At 35.1% G+C, this 19,577-nt stretch overlaps 1 pseudogene across 1 annotated transcript in view; it reads left to right on the top strand.

Moving 5' to 3' along the window:
- The first annotated feature begins 4,576 nt into the window (after positions 1-4,576).
- LOC308633546 (tripartite motif-containing protein 59-like) overlaps positions 4,577-19,577 on the top strand; it is an 87,684-nt pseudogene continuing 72,683 nt past the window's right edge. Inside the window, exons 1-3 of the transcript XR_014024335.1 lie at positions 4,577-4,718; positions 5,447-5,489; positions 9,185-9,288. The product of XR_014024335.1 is annotated as a tripartite motif-containing protein 59-like (transcript). The remainder of the gene's footprint in view (positions 4,719-5,446; positions 5,490-9,184; positions 9,289-19,577) is intronic.

Genomic DNA, 19,577 nt, shown 5'->3' on the forward strand with positions numbered 1-19,577 from the left:
TCAAGCTAGACCTTCACCTCCCCTGTTTAATTACAAGTTTACTGATTATAGGCAAAATATCTAGTGTTCTCTTTCTACAGTAATGTTTCTGTCACACTGCTGCTAGAAAAATCACTAAATTCCTCTTCAATTAATATCATGGTGTCTTTTTGTGTTCACAAGACAAAACACATCATTCCTTCATTTCAAAATTCCAATGAATACCTACTATTAGACTGACAATGGATTTTAAAAAAAGGATTTTTTTTCTGTACTTAATGATCTAATTCCAATTTAATTCTTTGGGTTTATTTTCTCTTTCCCAGGACCCTTCCTCATTGCCTATACCTTCCACTGCTTAATTTGTTGAAAGATACTCTTTACTTTAGCTGTTTAGATATAATATATATTCTGCTAACAGATCATGTTCTACAATACTGATGGAAAGTTTTAAACTTCCTTTGGCAACACAAGAATGGACCTTGCGTGTAAAACACTTTCTTAACAAGAGATAAGGGGTCTTCACAGCCCATACTGGTCTTGTCACCTTGTACAAGAATATTTCCTGTTCAGAATTCATTTATACTCCCATTTTTTACTTAAGCATGTAAATGGTAAGACTCCTGCTTAAGCTTATGTATGGTCTGACTCCTTCTTGTTCAGAGAAAGTTCTCCATGGATCTCTTACCTTTCTGTATGTCTGTGACTCACTATCCTTGATCTGGATTATCTTTTCCAGGATGCTACTATGGTGAATAGCCTTGAAAGATGGAGGTAGTGTCTCTCTCTAGAGTGAAAAACATTATAAAATAGTTTGATTCCTTAAGCTCAGGATTGTTTTGTTTTGTTTTGTTTTTAAATCTGCAATGAAAGTCACTCTGTACTAAGCGTTATCTGAGCCTTGTTACATTACTCTTGGGAATTCAGACTTAGGCAACAAGTGCGAGAAAAGTTTTGATACTGCTGTTATAACTATGGTTGTGAGTAATATCTTTCTGTTCAATGAAGCATTCCTGTAACTATTGTAGGCTAACAAGTTAGCTTGCTAATAAGGTAAACTTCCAGATCTTTAGGGTCTTGGCTCTGTCTTTCAAAATCCAGCTTAATGTTTCCTTTTTGATGAAGATATCACTGATTCTTATGGGCAAACCTTATTCTTATGGATCTGTGATCTTGCAGAGATTTGCTTTTTATGGTGATTGACACACGTTGTTGTAATTGTCTTTGCAAGTCTATCTCTTTACTAGATTAATAACCTTTAGAGTCAGATAGTCAGCTCTCTACATTGTGACTTCTGTATCTGCAGATTCAACCAACCATGGATTAAAAATATTCAGAGAAAAATTGTGTCTATACTGAACATATATAGACTTCTTCTTGTCACTATTCACTAAACTATATAGTATAATAACCATTTACATAGCATTTACATTGCATTAGTTATTATAAGTAATCTAGAGATGATTTAAAATATACACGAGTGTGTGATTTAATTTTATACAAATACTACACCATTTTTTTTTAGATAAGGAACTTGAGCATCTATGAATTTTGATATCTGCCTAGGCAGTTGGCGTTCCTGGAATCAATCCCTCAAAGACATTGAGGAATAACTGTGCTGTTGGGGAAGTTAATCTCATGTGTGCTGTCTTTCAATTCCCTCTTACTACATAACAAATGGAACTTGGACCTGGAATGCTTCCTTACCAAGAGATAAAGTATTAATTGCCTGTGCTGGCCTTGTCACCTTATGTGGGAATATTATTTCTATTTCAGACTTAATGTATGCTCCTTTGTTTTGCCTAAGCATGTGTGTCACATAGCACCTGGACCACCACACTATTGTATCTGTCTCATGTAGGGAAAGGATGAGATCTCTTTGTTGCAATGTGACAGGGCTGCTTGTGAGCCAATTGCCCTGCATCCACTGTTGGAAGGGACCAACAGCTATCCATGGGGGACCAATACCCCCTACTGAAGTTGATCTTCCTCTGTCTTCTATGTGAGGAAAGCCTTGTTCATCCACTGCTTGATTTAAACATTGTTTGTGTTTTTTGGTGACTCCAATGCCAAGATGCAGTGAATCACAGATTTTTATTCTTTTAAATAGGCAATAGATGCTACTTGCTCAACAGATACCAGGTTACATTTACCTGATGGCATTTATGGAACCCATACTAAAATATTCAATAAACATTGAGGAATCAATGAATGCAATTGTCCTTCTTTTCCTGATTCCCTCCTAGTCAGCCTCATCTTTCTAATATCTTGAGTGTTGAGGATTTTTAATATGTTTTCCTTTCAAGGCATATCTACTTCTTTTTGTCATTCTCCTTCTAGTCTCATCTTTTAACTACTGAAAGGCATGGATTTCTCTATACCTCTACCCAGTCAGAAATATCCTGACTGTGGAAATGTTTGCATGTTGGAATTGCTTTCCCATTTATGATATAAGGCTAAATTTCTATGAATATAGCAAATACCACAAATACTGCATTGTTGAATATCCTTGGTTTCAAAATTGTATATGCATGAGAGGAAGCCAACATATATTGAGTACCTTCTGTGGAAATCCTACAGAACTTCTAGGCTCAAATACACAACAAACAGTACTACACACTGAGTGGTTAGGTCCAAGAAATTTAAAATGTTTTTATATTCAAATAACTTAGTAGCTATTTGGAAACAAGAAAACACATAGCTTGAAATAGAAAAATGTTTTTATTTTAGTCTTAATCACAGTTACTAATAACATGTGTGGACTTTTTGGACCCTGTGTAGCTCTCAGACTTTGGAATCAGATTGAATACCACCACCTTCATTTCCTGTTCCACATCAGTTTTCAGTGCTCACTTGCTCTTTATTCAGCAACCACCAAAACTCTGCATGGAAAAGATATGACATCACCAAAAGGAATATAGAATGATCTAATGCTGAATCTGTGGTCTACCTTGGACTAGTAGTTCACACAGTGGCTGATAGGTTTCAAGTATTGCTTTATTTCCCCTAATACTTTAAGATATCCCCCCACACCTCTGTAAGTGTGCTACAGTGTCACAGGGTACCTTATTAAACAGTTTGGCGACCAAGGGCCTATTGGCCTAGGTGCTGTATATATACACTTGCTTATAATAGTCTGGAAGGTAGGTGTTATGATCCTCAAGTTGTATAAGGAAACTAAAGTTTGAAGAGGGGCATAAAGTCTACCCTAAACCTCCCAGTAATTAGCAGATCAGAGGCCTGAACCCAAACCTCCTGGCTCCAAACCCCATTGCATCATGCCATGTGTCATGAGATTTGCAGGATTAAGGTTTTCACAGCTTCCTCTCCCCGTGAACTTTCCTGGATTTCAAGCAACATTGAAATGACTATTTTTTAAAACATGTGGAAGTGCTTGAAACTCATGGAAATGATTTTAAGTCATGTCTACATTTTAGCTTTAAGGCACACCTGGTAGAAGATAAATTTTCTTGAGTAGAGATTAAAGAACTTTACAATGGCCTTAAAATGGCCCCAAGAAAGACTGTTTAAGCTTTGAAATCAAGACAGTAAATTTCAAATTAACTTGTAATTATTTTACTGCTAATTTTTAATGTGACATTTAGTAAGAACCACATATCACTTTTCTCTAGCTGTCAGGACAGTCCCTATAAAGTGAACCTTCTTCACCAGCTGTTGCCTAATTCTGTATGGTCCAGGTTGGAATTTTTCCAACTCTTCCTGCACATAAATTTCTCAATCTCAACAGACCCATGCAAAAATGAGCCATAACTATAATCTTTCATTTTACTCATAGCTCTATTTAATTATCTGAAATACTACCTGATAAATAGTGCAATCAGAAGAAATCCAGCTTAACAGTAACTACTTCCACATCGCTTTTCTGCTCTCATCTAATTTGAAACAGGTCTTAGATTACTACCTCTAAATTATGTAAACTCCTAATCAATGATTAATGTAAGAATCTTCGAGCCACTGGTGTGTGTGTGAGTGTGTGTGTGTGTGTGTGTGTGTGTGTGTTGTGTATTTGCTTGTATGTGTTTCCTAAGTGTCCATTAATCCAGGCCTAGTGAATTTTTTTTTCTTTACTAGACTTTTAGGACTTTATTTTATCCTGAATTTTTAAAATATTAAAAATTCAGGATAATTTTTAAACATTGATTTCAGCCTTGTGAACTCAAGAGTAGAGGACCCAAGAAAATGATGACCAAGACAACTGAGCCATGGGAAACCATGAGATAATACATTCATGATGTGTATATTATCTCATGGATAATGAGAGGAGATGAAGGATGAGTGGTTGTGACCAAAGAGAGTAAATTTTTACAAAAGGAAAACTGTTCTCATAGAAAATGTCACTGACATTTCTGGATTAAAAGCACATTTATATTAAACATCCTTAAAGCAGATTATAGTTCAGAAAAAAAATCTGATCAGTAGAAAAACTGTTTTCTACTTAAAAACCAATTCATTGGTGGATGGAAACAGAGTAATCTTTATAGAGCACCCTCTAAATGTCAAGCATTTTACACGTATCACTTTGTCTGAATCTAAACAATGAGAGGTCACTGTTATCATCTTCATTTTACAGATAGAGAAACTCATGGCTGAGAGTTTGAGAAAAATCTCCCAAGTTTATAAGTGAACAACTGTTGAATACTCACATTCAAACTCCTGGGTCTGACTTCATAGTGACGGCTTTGCCCATAGACTTGTGCTGCCTTTGGATCTAGATACAGGTAGGGAAAGGATTCTTTCTCACACGTTTCATAATGGTGATTTCATATGAAAATATGATTTTAAGTATTTTTATTCATCAAATATTTAGCTGGTAATTAAACTGGGACCAGAACTTTTCCAGGAGTTAATTAGTACTAATTGTGAATATTAGACATTCATCAAGCTATATAATTTACATGCATTTTTCTAAAAGTGATTTGTTTTCAGTTCTTCTGTTGTTTTGCATTAGTGATATCAAAGAATCCTAGTGAGTAAGTGTGAGGACCTAAAACACTAAAAAATATTGGATTGAGTCCCAGGAGACCTGCATTTACTTCTTCACTTGCTCTCTCTGTGATTAAGAGAGCCAGTTGCTATATCCATGGACCAATTTATTTATTTATTTATTTATTTAATTAATTTTATTTTTTTTGAAGAGAGAGTGAGAGAGGAGAGAGAGAGAGAGAGAGAGAGAGAGAGAGAGAGAGAGAGAGAGAGAATTTTTAATATTTATTTTTTAGTTCTCGGCGGACACAACATCTTTGTTGGTATGTGGTGCTGAGGATCGAACCCGGGCCGCACGCATCCCAGGCGAGCGCGCTACCGCTTGAGCCACATCCCCAGCCCCCAATTTATTTATTTGTACAATAAAAGGAAGGTATATCTGACCTCTGAGTTTTTTTTTGTTTGTTTGTTTGTTTGAGTATTAAGACCCTAAGATTTTTCTAAGCATGGTCCTGTTTTATAGGTTTTTCCCAATGATCCATGAGAATACACTTGAAAAGATTGTGGTAAGTTATCTATAACTCAGAGCTGAAGTTACAAGTTTTGAGTTTGAGTTTTGGAAATAGAAATGTGGCACAGTGAATGGAGCTTTTAAAACACTAATCATTTGTATTAGTTTTCTCTTGCTGTATAACAAATTACCACAGATTTTGTTGCATGAACAATCATATATGTATTATCTCATGATTTCCCATGGCTCAGTTATCTTGGTCATCATTTACTTGGGTCCTCTACTCTGAGTTCACAAGGCTGAAATAAATATTTAATGTCTGTGTATGGGGGTGGTGCATTCATATCTGGAGCTTTTCCAAGTTTGGGTTGTTGGTAGAATTTATTTTCTTGTGGTTGTACCATTTTCTTTTAGTAATAGCCAGCAGCAGGCAACTCCTAGCTCTTGAAGCTTACCTGCAAGCTTCTTGCTATTTGGTTCCTTCATAAGCCCACTCAAAGGCTGGGAATTTACTTTTTCAAACTCAGTAAGGATACTCTTTCCCTTTTGTTTGCAAAAACAGCACCTCATATATACTGAGTTAAATACCACCCCCCAATTCATTTACACTTAAAACCTCACAGTGTACCCATATTTAGGAACAGAATCTTTGCAGATGTAATTAGTTAAGAGGGACTCATACTCAGGTAGGGTAGGTCCTAATCCAATGACTTGTGATGTTACGAGAAGAGGAAACAGATACATAGACACACAGAAGGACTATGACATACGGCGATGAAGGATAGAGTGGAGTTAGGCTGCTTTACAAGCCAAGAAACACCAAGGATTTCTGGCAACTACTAGAAGCCAGGAGAGGGAAGAATTATTTTCCTAAAGTTTTCAGAGAGAGCAGCTGTAAAGCACTTGATTCAGGACTTCTATCCTCCAGCATTATGAGAAAATAAATTTCTGTTCTTGAAAGTAACCAAATTTGTGATACTTTGCAGTAGAAGCCTTAGGGAATGGAAACAATAAATCATAATGTAATCATGAGAATAACATTCCATTCAGCTGGACAAATAACCATAACCCAATCAACAGAGTGTCATCTTATCGCATTTGCTATATTCTGTTGGCTAGAAGCAAATCAGAGGTTTCCTCGGACTTGAAGGGAAAAGGATCATGCAAGAGAATGACTCTCTGGGGATTGTTTTAGGATTGTCTGCCACATTGATGCAAGGTTATATTTATTTTCCTATAAAAGTGGGCCCCTTTATTATGTAGGAATGGGCTTGAACAACTCTAATTTTTGTCACAGTCTCTATGTATTTCAAAGTTATCTGCAAAGGTATTTTATTCAAAGTTTCAGAATTTCCATGAAATTTTTAAACTCAAAAATGGTTCTTTTCTTTAAAGTCCATCAGTGAATGTTTAATTGTGCATTTAGTTGCTTTTTAAAAAAATAGATTTGATGGTGCATTGCCTGCAAGCTATTTGTGGATAAAAGTTGATCATTTGAAAGTATAAAGCAGAGAAACAGAGGTTTATTAACTAAACTCTGCCCTCTTAAAAAATCATTAGTACCCCAAAAGATATTGGTCAATAAGTTAAAAATTCCATCGTGCATCTACCATGTATATATTCAGCATTGTACCAGTTTATCAAGTGTCCTTTACTACATATTCAGTATTTCAAATGATACAGTGATGTGGTTAAGAAGAGTTTAGACTAATCAGCCAGAAAAATCATTGCCCTCAGATTACTCTAGCAAGGATACACTTACACAAAACATAACTAGATTCCAACTATATTTATTAGATTCCACAGAACTGCTGTTCAGGGTTAGCAAGAACCAACAAAGCTAAACAATGTCATTATTTAGCCATAGGTACCCTGTAGTTTTTTTTTTTCATCTTGGTTCTTAAATCCAAACTTACCAATACTATGAAATGCAGTCATATTTGTGAATTAATGTTCCAGACACATCTTTCATATTTTCCTATGGATTTCTTTGTGGGTTTTCAGATGGACGTGTTTTTCTTTGTGTTCTGCCATGAGCTCCCTTATGGGATAGATTTCAATCCTTAGTCAGCCTTTGGAAAAAATAAATGTTTCCCTATATATGAACTTAGTCCATATCATGTTGCATAACTGTTCTTGGTGCATAGTCCCTGAACATGTTGAATATTCTCTGGGGTTCAAACTGTAAGAGATAACTTGTTTAAAAATCTATTTAATATTGTCAAAGACAGAGGCTTACATATGTAAGGGCTGTCAAAATCAGGTCCCTAAATGAACCTTGATTTTGTAAAGACTACAATTATTTTTTTTTCTTCCTGCCAAATTCCTATCTTTAACACTGTGTGAATAATCCTTTAGGGTATTAGTGTTTATTTTTCTGATTTTGATATTACCCAAATAATGTTTCTGAGATTACAGCTCTTTCTGACAGTATTAAACACTACATTTTAAGGACATTTTAAGTCTCTTAAGTTTAGAATGTAGTGAAGTTTGCTTCATGCAAAGAAGTTTATGTGGTCAAGCTCCCCAGATCTGGATTTTAGCAAAGTGCAGTGAAGTGTTCTGTAGGTCCCTAATGAAACCTAGATGATCAAAGTCAGCATTTCTCCTCCAGCTTTTCAGGATTGGGTCTCTTAATGAGAAAGGTCAGAATCCTATAGATAAAATTGCAAACTCTGGAGTAATTGGCTTGTTTTCAAAATTCAAGCTCTGGAATTTTTTAGCTATAAAATGGGATAGTATCAATTACAGAGAATTTGTCATGATTATGTAATGAATGTAAATTGTATAGCATGGATCCTAGCTCATGGAAAGTGCTCAAGATAAAAGATGCAATGAAAATAAAATTTCATCTCAACACTTCTGTGAGGCAAACTTAAGTTGTGGAGAAATATACAATTGATTTAGAGTTTTTTTTTCATTGATTTAGATAAGTTTGATACTACCCATCCAGCTAGAAAGGACAAAACATTCATTGGACACCTCCTGCATATCAAATGATATTCTAGAGTTTTACATAGAATTGATTAAATTCTCAAAAGAAATCTATATTTTTATATTTAAAAAAGGAAATTGAGGCTAAAATATAATACAAATAAATTGCAGAGCTATGATTTAAATCCACATCTGTTTGACTCCATAAGCCAAGCTCTCCTTGCTCTACCATGCTGCTTCTCCAAGACCAGAGTTCTCTGAAATTCATGATTTTTATGTATTATAAAGAGAATAGCAGAAAGTAATAGAGCAGAAAGGAATAGAAAGTAATGGAGATTTCAACCATATAGGTAACTTGACAATTCCTGTGAAAAGACACAAGTGATTTTAAATGGTGAATAAGCCTAAAAATTTGGGGGTAGTGGGGATGGGTGATACATGATTAGGAGTATACAATCTGACACATTCTCAAACTCCTTTATGTAGATCTTCCTCTTGGATTTCCACCCACATATACAATCAGTCCTATCACAATTATTTAAAAGATAGCCTGATTCTTCCACACAGAGATTGGGAATTAGAATGTAGAGTGTGGAACTATTCTAGACCAATATGGGAGGAATCATCTTACTTGGGAAAGGGCAGGGAGAGAACAGGAGTATAGTTATGATGGTGGTGGGTACTTTAGCTGGGTAAGATGAAAATCTAAATTAGCTAAATTATCCCAGAAATTTCATTATTGTTGAAGCTTGAGTCCTTGATGTTCCCAAGCTAATAACACCTTTCTTTATATTTCTGATGGGATTTCTTTTTTAGGGGTGGCAATTGGGTGGCAATGCAGTGAAAGACCTGGTTTAAAGAGTGTGTGTTTAAAGAATGTGGCCTAATTTAAAGAAGAAGAAGATCTCTGGTATAAGAAGGTCAGTATAAAACTGTTTCTTAGAGTGAGAATACATTATTTTGTTTCTGTTAAAGGCAGTGAATAATGAGATTCTCTGTCATCAGTGTTTTAGGTATTCAATCACATCTTATTGCTTTAAGTATTTTTGAGGCAGAGACCATTTTTAAAAAAAAATTTAAACTGTATTTTGTAAATTAATAAACTATGATATTAGTTTTCTTTCAGCATGCAATTCTATTAATTTTACCAAATGTGGATTTTTAAAATACTACTGCAATCAGAATGCAGAACCATTCTATTACCCACCAAATCTTGTTCCTACTAGATTTACCTTCTTCCCACCTAATTCTTTGGCACAATTGATCAATTTTCTGTTACTATATCTTCTTCTTTTGAGACTGTACTATAAATAGAATCACAGAGTATGAAACTTTCTGAGGTTGGCTTCCTTTACTGAAAATAGCACCTTTGAAATTCATCTAGGTTATTGCATACACCAATAATTCATTCCTTTTAATTGTAGAATAATATACCAGTATGTAAATTTGCAAAAATTTATCTATTTACCTGTTCAAAGACAATATTATGTTTCAATTTTTGGCAATTTTGAATAGAGCTAGTATAAAAATTCCTTTACAAGTTTTTGTGTGAAAATGTTTCTTTTCTTTAAAGTAAATAGCCATGATTGCAAGTATTGGATCATATTTTAAGTATCTACTCAACTTGCTAGAACAATGCCAAATTTTTCTGGAGCAACTATGTCTTTTTTTTTTATAAAAAAACTATACCTTTGTTTTAAAACCAAAATGAGATACATACTCACTAGAATGACTAACGTTTAACGCCCTGACAGTTTCAAGGGTATGGAGTAACTGGAACTCTTGCCCACACTCAGGGAGAGGGAATTAAACTTCCTCCTGAATATCAGGAAAGGGATCACATTTGGAACCATTTGAGAAGGCTACCTACTATGGTAATTTAAAGAGCGTGAGAGAAAATAATAATATGTATAGCAAATAATAAACTGACATAGATATTTGTTATTTCTATTGCTCTTCCTTGTTTGTGATGTTCCAAATTTCCTTCTGCTATCATTTTTTCTTTTGACAAAAACCATCCTTTATCAATTATTTCAGGCAGATCTGCTGACAATATATTCTTTTAATTTTTCTTCTTCTAATAACATATTTCACCTTCATTCCTAAAGGTTATTTTCATTGTGTGATATTACTATTATAAGTCTTTTGGCTAAAAATCTGGAGCTTTTTTAAAACTTTAACCTGATTTGCTGCCACTTCTCATGAATGTACCTGCATTAGGAATACAATGGTTTGGGAGAAGAGAGAAAGAATATAGGAAGTGGGTTTTGCCCTGTCCTAACTGGGACTGAGTTTCATTACTGAGAATTAAGACACATTTTTTTTTAGCATGATTAGTTTCTCATTTTTTGGAATAAGTTTGAAAGGGAAAGTCATTTTCTAAAAGATTTTACCTTATTTTATCGAAGGATTATACATTATCTGGTACCATGTGCAGGAAACAAATGTTTGGTCTAGTTGTCTTGAGTAAGTACTATGTACTGAGGGAGTTCTTTGCAGGATAAGTTATCTGAAATCAACCATTAGATGAAAGATCAGAAAACAGAAGGTCAAAGATAAGAGAACAAGAAAGAAATAGTTAATGTATCTAAAAGGTATTAGCCCTGGGGTGGTGACATGATGTTGGAGTTAAAATACCACCTAAACAAAGCGAGGTTCGCATTATTTTGAATTCTGTTAAATCTTTAACAGTTATAAATTCCAAGTCTTATGATGGCTTTACAAAAAAAAAAAAAACAACTTTTGTAGGCTAACAATTCAAAGATCACATTTTGATGTTTCTGGTTTCTGGGAGGTCTGCAGAACTCAAACTAAATGAAAACTAAGACTTCAAATCATACTCTTATCACTTTTCCAGTGCAAGGATACAAAAGAATCCTATTCATAGGTAAACCCTTTAAAGTTCTAATTTTATTTGAATAAAACATTTAATAGGTATTGTCCATTTTAGACTCTGAACTGGATACTTAAAACCATGTGATTAGTTATCAGAATAAGAGTGAAAAATGATTTTAAAAAATAAACGAAACCTCGTAAATGGTGCATAAAAATGATGTCACTGAAATCTGAAAACTCTCTTTAACAGTTTATGTTTATATCTTGCTGATGTTTGATTAAAAAAAAAAGCAAAAACTGTTAGAAAAAGTTAGCTACTTGAACCTGGGCTGTTGAATGCATTTAAATTCTGCAATTTGGCAGAATATTACATCATCTAAATGGCGGAGATAAACTTGAGGTGTAAGGTATATGAAATGTAGTTTGCATTCTCGACTCAATAGATTTCAGAAGGTGATAAGTTAAAGCTTCTGAGGAAAAAGGTAAACTAACTTTGGAGCTGCGAGTGACATATCCTGGCTGGACTGAAACCAAGGCATTTTCACTAGTTGAAAAGACATGGGCTATTTTGTTTTATTTAAAAAAATTTCCTGGGGTGGGGGATGTAGTTCAGTGGTAGAGCATGTGCTTAGCATTCATGAGGGTCTGGATTCAATCCCCAGCATCCAAACAAACAAACAAATAAATACAAATGTATATGATTTCTACACTATGATTAATCAAAAATCTTTCTAATTAAAGATCTTGAAGTTGGGTACAAACTAAAAATGGCTCTTTTTTTCAGCAATGAGAAAAAATAACCTTGAGCATAAACAACATGAAAATACATAATTTTTTATATAAAGAATGAAGAATTACAAAGCTTACATCTTAAAAGAATTCCTTTACTTTTTTCATTATCAATATGCATGAGAGGCTAAGTACTCCATACATCTTTGAGGACAAAAAAGGGATTTGTTCTGTGGAAAGTACTGAAGCTTTTTAACTAGTCTAGTTTTGGGGTAGATAATTGGTTAAGGGAACAAAGACATTGTTCTGTTACCACCGATGGTAAAAATTCATGATATTCACTTGGCCAATGCCTAACTTGCTGAATTTTGCTATATCTTTTGGGTAGTGTGGGGTAATTGCTAATGTTAAGCTGGGCTTCCATTGTCATACTCTCTAGGTAATGATCCTGGCTTCACTATTCACATTAGGCCCATTATTTATTCTTTCTCAAAATGTATTTATCCCAACATGAAATTGGGTTACTAGTGTTTATCTCATAAGGGTGTTGTGAACATTAAATTATCTTATATGAAAAGCTGTAGCTCAATTACCTGGTACTTAGTTAACGACAGACAATAAATGTTAATTTTTATGACGCAAAAATTTCAGGAAAAATCATATTATTCAGTGAAAGCTCTTTTTCCTGAAAAACATTATGCTATAAAAGAATTCTACCTTGGATATAATTTATTCCAGCAAGTTTGGAATTACTGGCTTCCAATGTTTTAAAATCTGGTCTATAACCAATATAATTTAACTACAATTTTAGAAATTGTTCAAATTATATTTATAAAATTAAATTCTGTTCAAACATTTATAGAAACGGGTAAATGTGTTCATGGACTCTTGGATATCTTAAGAACTCAGTTTGAAAATCTTGAGTCAACTCTTAACTCCTTTTCCCTGTACATAGTAGAAAGTCATGTAGAATATTTAGTATCGATCTGTTTGGCTGCCAATCAGGATATTTATCTTACCTCCTAAGACTATGTCTCAGATGGAAGACTTGAAAATCTCTTTGAATTAACTTTCTATTTTTTCCATTGAATCTGGTCATCAGCCTTTCAGCTATTTATCACTATTCTCTTATGTATACCAGGATGGTGGGGAAGAAAGCAATGTTTAAATTCCATCAGGAGTTCCATCAGGAAAGAATTGAACATTGGTTTCCTCTGATAAATTCTCAGGGCTAAGGTTAGGTTAATACCCCTGCTGTATACTCTCATGAAGCTTGAGATAAGGTGCTCAACATATATTTTCTTAATGATTGAATCCTACTCATATTTGCCTTCACTTTTCTTTGTTTCCCCTTAGAATAAGACTGGTTTCTCTTCTGTTTATACTTTAAGGCTCAGCTCTTTTCTGGGAAAGTTGCAACAGGGTTGATTTTTCCCTTTTTGTAGTATCCATGGCTTCCTTTGCACAGGTATGGTATGATATGCTTTGAGGTAGTTACAAAGAAGTTCTTGTACTATTTTTATTCTATCTGGTGTTGCCAAGCTTCCACATGAATAGCTTAAGGCCCCACAGGAGTTTGGTTTGTATCTGAAACTGTTACCAGCGTGTTGGAAAGAAGAGCAGAAATACTACTTATTTCATTACCTCTGAAACAGAGGGCTTAGTCTATGATTTAAAAAAAAATATTTTTTCTATGTCAACTAAAGGGCCATGAGAGGTTCTTTGGGCTCTGTTTTCCATAATTAACATGTTGTGTCTCTTCCCTCTGTATTCTTTTATGGGAATCATAACTATGTTTCAATGTTCTGAAGTTCAGTACAAGTTGGAAGAATTTACATCTCAGAAATCTAGGACTCAGTGAATGTAATAATAGGATGGAGAGAACAGCTTCCTCAAAAGTAGAGTTAAAAAAGAGAATAAATGAGGCCGTGAAGACAAACCTAGCAAAGCAAGAAAAGTTCACCCAAGTGAAGATTTTCAGCAATGACGAGAGTGTCCCAAGGTTTTATTCTTGTGTGTGAAACCCAGATTTCCTGGAAGAGTGCCTCCTATTGTTTTGGCTCCTTACAAGCCACATAAGTGTATCTGAAACAAAAAGTGGAGATGCTGTTTGGACTCCATCCAGCAGATTGCTCCTATGGTCCTTCCCACAAATTATTGGTTTCTTGCTAATTCCCTCATTTACAGATCCTGCAAACAAACAGAAGTCCTGTATGGATCACTGAAAGGTAGGCAGAAGATAGCAGCAAAATGGGTATAATGATGGAGTTTTGACATTCCAGCAAACGCATGAAGTACTAGATTCCAAAGAGGATTCAGACTTAAACTGTTGTGATAAGGTATTTGCAAACCCTGGTACAGACATGTCCTGAACCTTTTGTTTTGTAATAAAATTTTACTTTTATTTGGTCTCTGTAGATGGAAGGCAAATTCTTTAGCTTGCTTTAAATATAAAATTATATTGCCTCTGGTTATCCTAAAGATCAAGGTCTTTTGTATAATTTTCTTCCCCAATACAGGAAGCATTCTTTCTATCCCTTTAAAATAACCTCATTTATTTAACTTTGAAATTAAAAATTCCTAGGATATTGTTTTCACCAATATCATTCTATGTGCTAGGGAATAAATGGTAGCAAAAACAAAACAACTCCCCTCAACTCCCCCAAATAAACCATTCTGTGGTAAAGTCCTGTACTTTTTCTTTGTGCCAATAAACTCACTAGGGTTAAAAATCCCAAGGCTATTTGAAGTCTGATTCTTCATAGAGATAAGGGAGCACAGTGCTGGGTGGCAGCCAGCTACATGCATGCAGAGCAGATCTCCCTACAAACTGATTCTATCATCTCTGTAATCCACATGCATTTATTAGAAACTTGTTGGGAGGTGCTGACATACAACCCTGCACCGGCTTACAGGAAGCACTGAAATAGGTGGATGTGACATGTTACTTTGTAGTAACCAAAGGGAGGAGAAAAGGGAAGAATTAAAATTGCCTATTTGCTTAGATTCTGGGAGGATTTTCAGACTAAAGTAGGGTGGGGAGACACCTGCCACTCCACTTATTTCCCCCTATTTTTCTTTTCTGGATTAAAAATATTGTCTGAGGTTATATTGCAAGTATTTTGATTATTTCTTTCTCTCCTACACACACACACACACACACACACACACACACACACACACACAATTTACAACAGAAACTCAATTCTGAAACCACAATCATAAAGACCCCATTCATAATATGCTTCGTATAAGATATATGATGTATAGATCTCTCCATCCATACACAAAACCATATGGGCTATAGAAGTGAAGATACATTGGTCAGAAATTTCTTCTTACATCTATCCCACTTTGCATATACTGTTTATATATTCCGTTTGATTTCAGTTTCTTTCGTTTTATTGTTCCATGGGGAAACAAGAGACACAGTTCTGTGGAACTGTGACTTTCATGACTGAGTGCTGAGGCTGGGAAGGAAGGCACTAGGAATCATGTGCTGGTTTGTGGACTTTAAAAAGCACTAACTTCTGGAAAGCAGGGCATCAGTCTCACTGAAGGTCTCCACAGAGTTTGGTGGAGGGTTGGATGGGCAGAATGGGCATGGTGGTGAAGTATACCTCTGCCTTTGCTCCTCCCCATCTATCTGTCTATCACTCTGTTTTTTCTTTACTGCTCTCCTCTCCACTCCATCTAGAGGGTGCTTTTAATTGCTTTCCAGATATATAAAATCTCAGTTATGATGGCTCCACCTTCATGGTATTACCAAATAGCATCTCTTCCCTCTATGAAAGCTACCGCTACTTTCCTCACAGAGAGATTTCCAGTGGCTTTTAAGAGAGCAACAGTCTTTTGGCTGAACTAATTCACACTTTAATAATTGATAGACTTTTATTATTCCCAGAATGTTTGCATTTTAAGAGATTTTTATTACCCTAAGGAATCAACAGTTGGAAATGTTTCAGAAACCTTGAAGTGAACTGAACTAGTCAGTTTAAGGAAGACTGGGGGTAGGGGTGGGGGTAAATCAGTGGGCAGCTGTTTTATTTGGTGTTAGAACAAGGCAAGTCTGTGTTAGTGCACAAGCCACCCTATGAAAGCTTGTGCTGGGAAGCCACACAGGATGGGAAGTGCTAGTGGACAGTAGGAATGAAGGCTGTCCTCTGCGAAGGGAATACCACAAAACAGCTTAAATGTAGAACATCTTTAGACATTGTCTAGGCCAACTTTCTCATTTTATTGGTGAGCAAAATGTCAATGAAAACTTGCTACTGCCTAAGGGACATTTATGCCATTTATTGTTCACCGAAAAAGGAAGAGCCAAGGATAGTTGACTTGAAATCTGTGTTGCAATTTACTGTTGCTGGAGAAGTGATTTTATTTTTGTGTCTCCTGTTCCATCAAATCTCTTGAGCATCCTACAGGATGAAGAGCACAGCAGGTAGAATGACAAAGAGGGTGGAGGAAGGTACCCCTGGTTTCTTGCTTTGTGATCATGGGCATGGCTTTCCATCTCTGAGCTTTGGTTCCTCATCTGTTATGATGGGATAATCCATACTGCATAGTTTTACTGTAGTTGTGGGGAGTTACTAAGATAATGCAGAGGGTAGGAAATGACTAAGTTGGGAGGCTCTCTCAAATTTCAGTCCTTTCTTCTGAAGTCCTTTTTCTGATGCTTTTAGATGCATAGGGCACTTGGCACTTGAGATGGAGAACACCAAATGGACCAAGATGGACGTTATATAACCTTGATTTTTACATTTGACTGTTAGTGTATATGTACATGAGCAGGTGAAAATAAGGGGAGGAGAGTCCTAGAGTCTTTAAGTCAAGGCCTTGGCTTTGGAACTGGACTTTGAGATAAATGCTAGTGAGTGAAAGATGTGTTTTGCATTGTGCCATCTTAGGAGAGAGATTCAGATTCTTGATCCTTGTGAGTACTCCCAGTTAGAACATCATACAAGTTAAGAAAGGAAATACTTTATGGTTTTGTTCAATCTTGTTCATTTAAAGGTGATAATTGCATTTTTCAGAAAGATCAAACGAGGACTTATGAATGTCCCTCCTTTGGGAGATTGCCACTCTTGCTGGCTTGAAAACTTTTAATTTCTTAGGACTGCATTGTCAAGTTGCTAAGCTATTACTTTTCTCTGCATCTGGTCTCTTCATGATGCCTACTTAAGCCAACCCAGCTCTTTCCTATGACTCTAGCTGTTTTCACCAGTCATCTCTTCTTTTCTTTTGCACATATGTGTGTTGTCCAGAAGTTTATCATAATTGTACAACTATTTTTTCCTATTATAAGCTTAAAATTGACTGTAAGAAAAATAAGATGATTCAGTAGACTAGATTTTCTTTTGAGGAGTAGAGAGGATTAAGGGAAGCTTCTGTAGGGAGAGACAATGTCCTCCTGGGAAAATATCAGTCACACTAGTACAGTTTCCCCTAAACAAGGCTACCAATGACCAAAATTAGAAAACCCTCATCATTTTAAGTCACCACAAAACAGCAAACTTGAATTATTGCCTAAAATATAGCACTACACACACCATTTGTCCATTTTTTAAGGCTCCTGAAAGACTCTTAAATATTTTACTCAGGTGGAAAAGATCTACATATGTTCAGGGTTGGTAAGATGGCTTAGGTTGTGGTGGTGGTGGGGTGGTGGAAGGGGAGCAGCTAGAGGATGGAAGTTGCAGGGTATCAAGTATTTCTTACCCTATTTTTTTTGCCAGTTCTTTAGACCTTTTGGGGATAGTTTCTTTAGATATTTTAAGTTTACTTCACACAATCCATTCTCTGGTTTAGAGTTAGAGCCATCATTTTCCTCTCTGTAGATTGTATATTTATATTATCTGTCAATTTTACTATTGGTTTTTCCATCTTTTCTTGCTTATTTGTAGGAGGTCTTTGTACAGGATATATATTCTTTGTACAGGATGCAAATATCTTCTCTGGAATCTGTCATCATATATAATCAAATCCATCAAACTTTCCTTTTATAAGTTTGTGCATTTTTATCTTATTTAAGATGCTTCCAGATGTTGTAAAGATAGTGTTTTATATTTCTAAATTTTTCTATTTCTGTATTTAATATTACACCAGAGATCATACAATGCAATAAAGAGACTACAAAATAAATTTGAGGATTGGAAAGAAAATTGATATAAATATTTATGTAGAATATTTGTAAGAATCAGCAAGACATTGTTCAAACTACAAACAATTTAATAACATGGTTAGACATAAAATCAACAAGCAGAAAAAATAGATTTAACATTAGGACACAAATCAAATTTAGCATATTAACAGAATAAAAAAAAACCCAACCAATCATATGATCATCTTGACCAATGTAGAAAATTCATTATTAATTTCAACATTTAATAATAAATATATTTATAATAAAGCCCCACAAAATCCATTTGAAATAGTGGCACATTATACCCCAAGAACAATTGTGTTTATCTTTACCAGTTGCTATTAACAAGAAAATATAATACCATATGTAATGGCAACAAACTAACAAAAGTGAATGAGTTTTATTACAGAGACATACTTTAATATATCACTGGAGAACACAAAAGATCTGAATAAATGGGAGAATATATGGGTTTTAGTCATCTTTTTCACTGCTGTGACTAAAATATCCTATTAGAACAATGCTAGAGGAGGAAAAGTTTATTTAGGGGCTCATGGTTTCAGAGGTCTTAATCCATAGACAGCAGGCTCCATTCCTCGGGGCTCAAGGTGAGTAGAAGAGTGTGGCAGAGAGAAACAGCTCACATGATGATCAGAAAGAGGAGAAATAGTCTCCACTCTCCAGATACAAAATATATACCCCATAGCAACACCCCCAAGGAACCACTTCCTCCAGCCATACCCCATCTGCTTCCAGTTACCACTCAATTAATCCCAGGGATCAATTTGCTAATTAGTTTAAGGCTATAACACAACCATTTCTCCTCCAAACTGTCTTACATTGTTTCACACGTGAGCTTTTGGGGGACACCTCTTCTAACAATATGTCATATAACAATATATCTCTGAATGGAAAGACAATGCAGTAAAGATAATGCTTATTTCTCTATAAATGTAATGCAATTTTAATAAAAATCTATGAATATCTAAAAAAATTTGGAAAAGAGGAGAAAAGATGTGAAATCAACCCTTAAGTTATAAAAGTATATAACAAATATGTAATTAATTACTCCAGCACTGGCACAAGAATGGACAAATGGACTATTTGAATACAATAGTTCCAAAACCATGCCTAGGTACATACAGGAAATTGTTAAGGATATATGAGCTATTTTAATAATTTGTCATAGAAGATGCTTAAAAATTATGTTGACATATAATAATAACAAGAACAAAAATGATAGCTAATACTTATTGAATACTCACTACATCCCAGCACTGCTCCATTTGGAACATAGATTGACTTGGTCTCACCGCAACATATGAATATTTTTAGTATTGTTTTACATATGATCAATCTGAAGTACAGACAGAAAGATTGGATAACTTGGGAGATTTCCAAGCAGGACTTTCATCCCAGGCAGTTTGGGTTCAGTGTCCATAAGCTTAGCCACTACTCTTCTCTCTGTTTTTTTTTTTTTTTTTTTGGAGGGGGGGGTGTTTG

Source organism: Spermophilus citellus (assembly GCF_964194105.1).
Source record: "Spermophilus citellus genome assembly, chromosome: 14".
Classification (NCBI taxonomy): domain Eukaryota; kingdom Metazoa; phylum Chordata; class Mammalia; order Rodentia; family Sciuridae; genus Spermophilus; species Spermophilus citellus.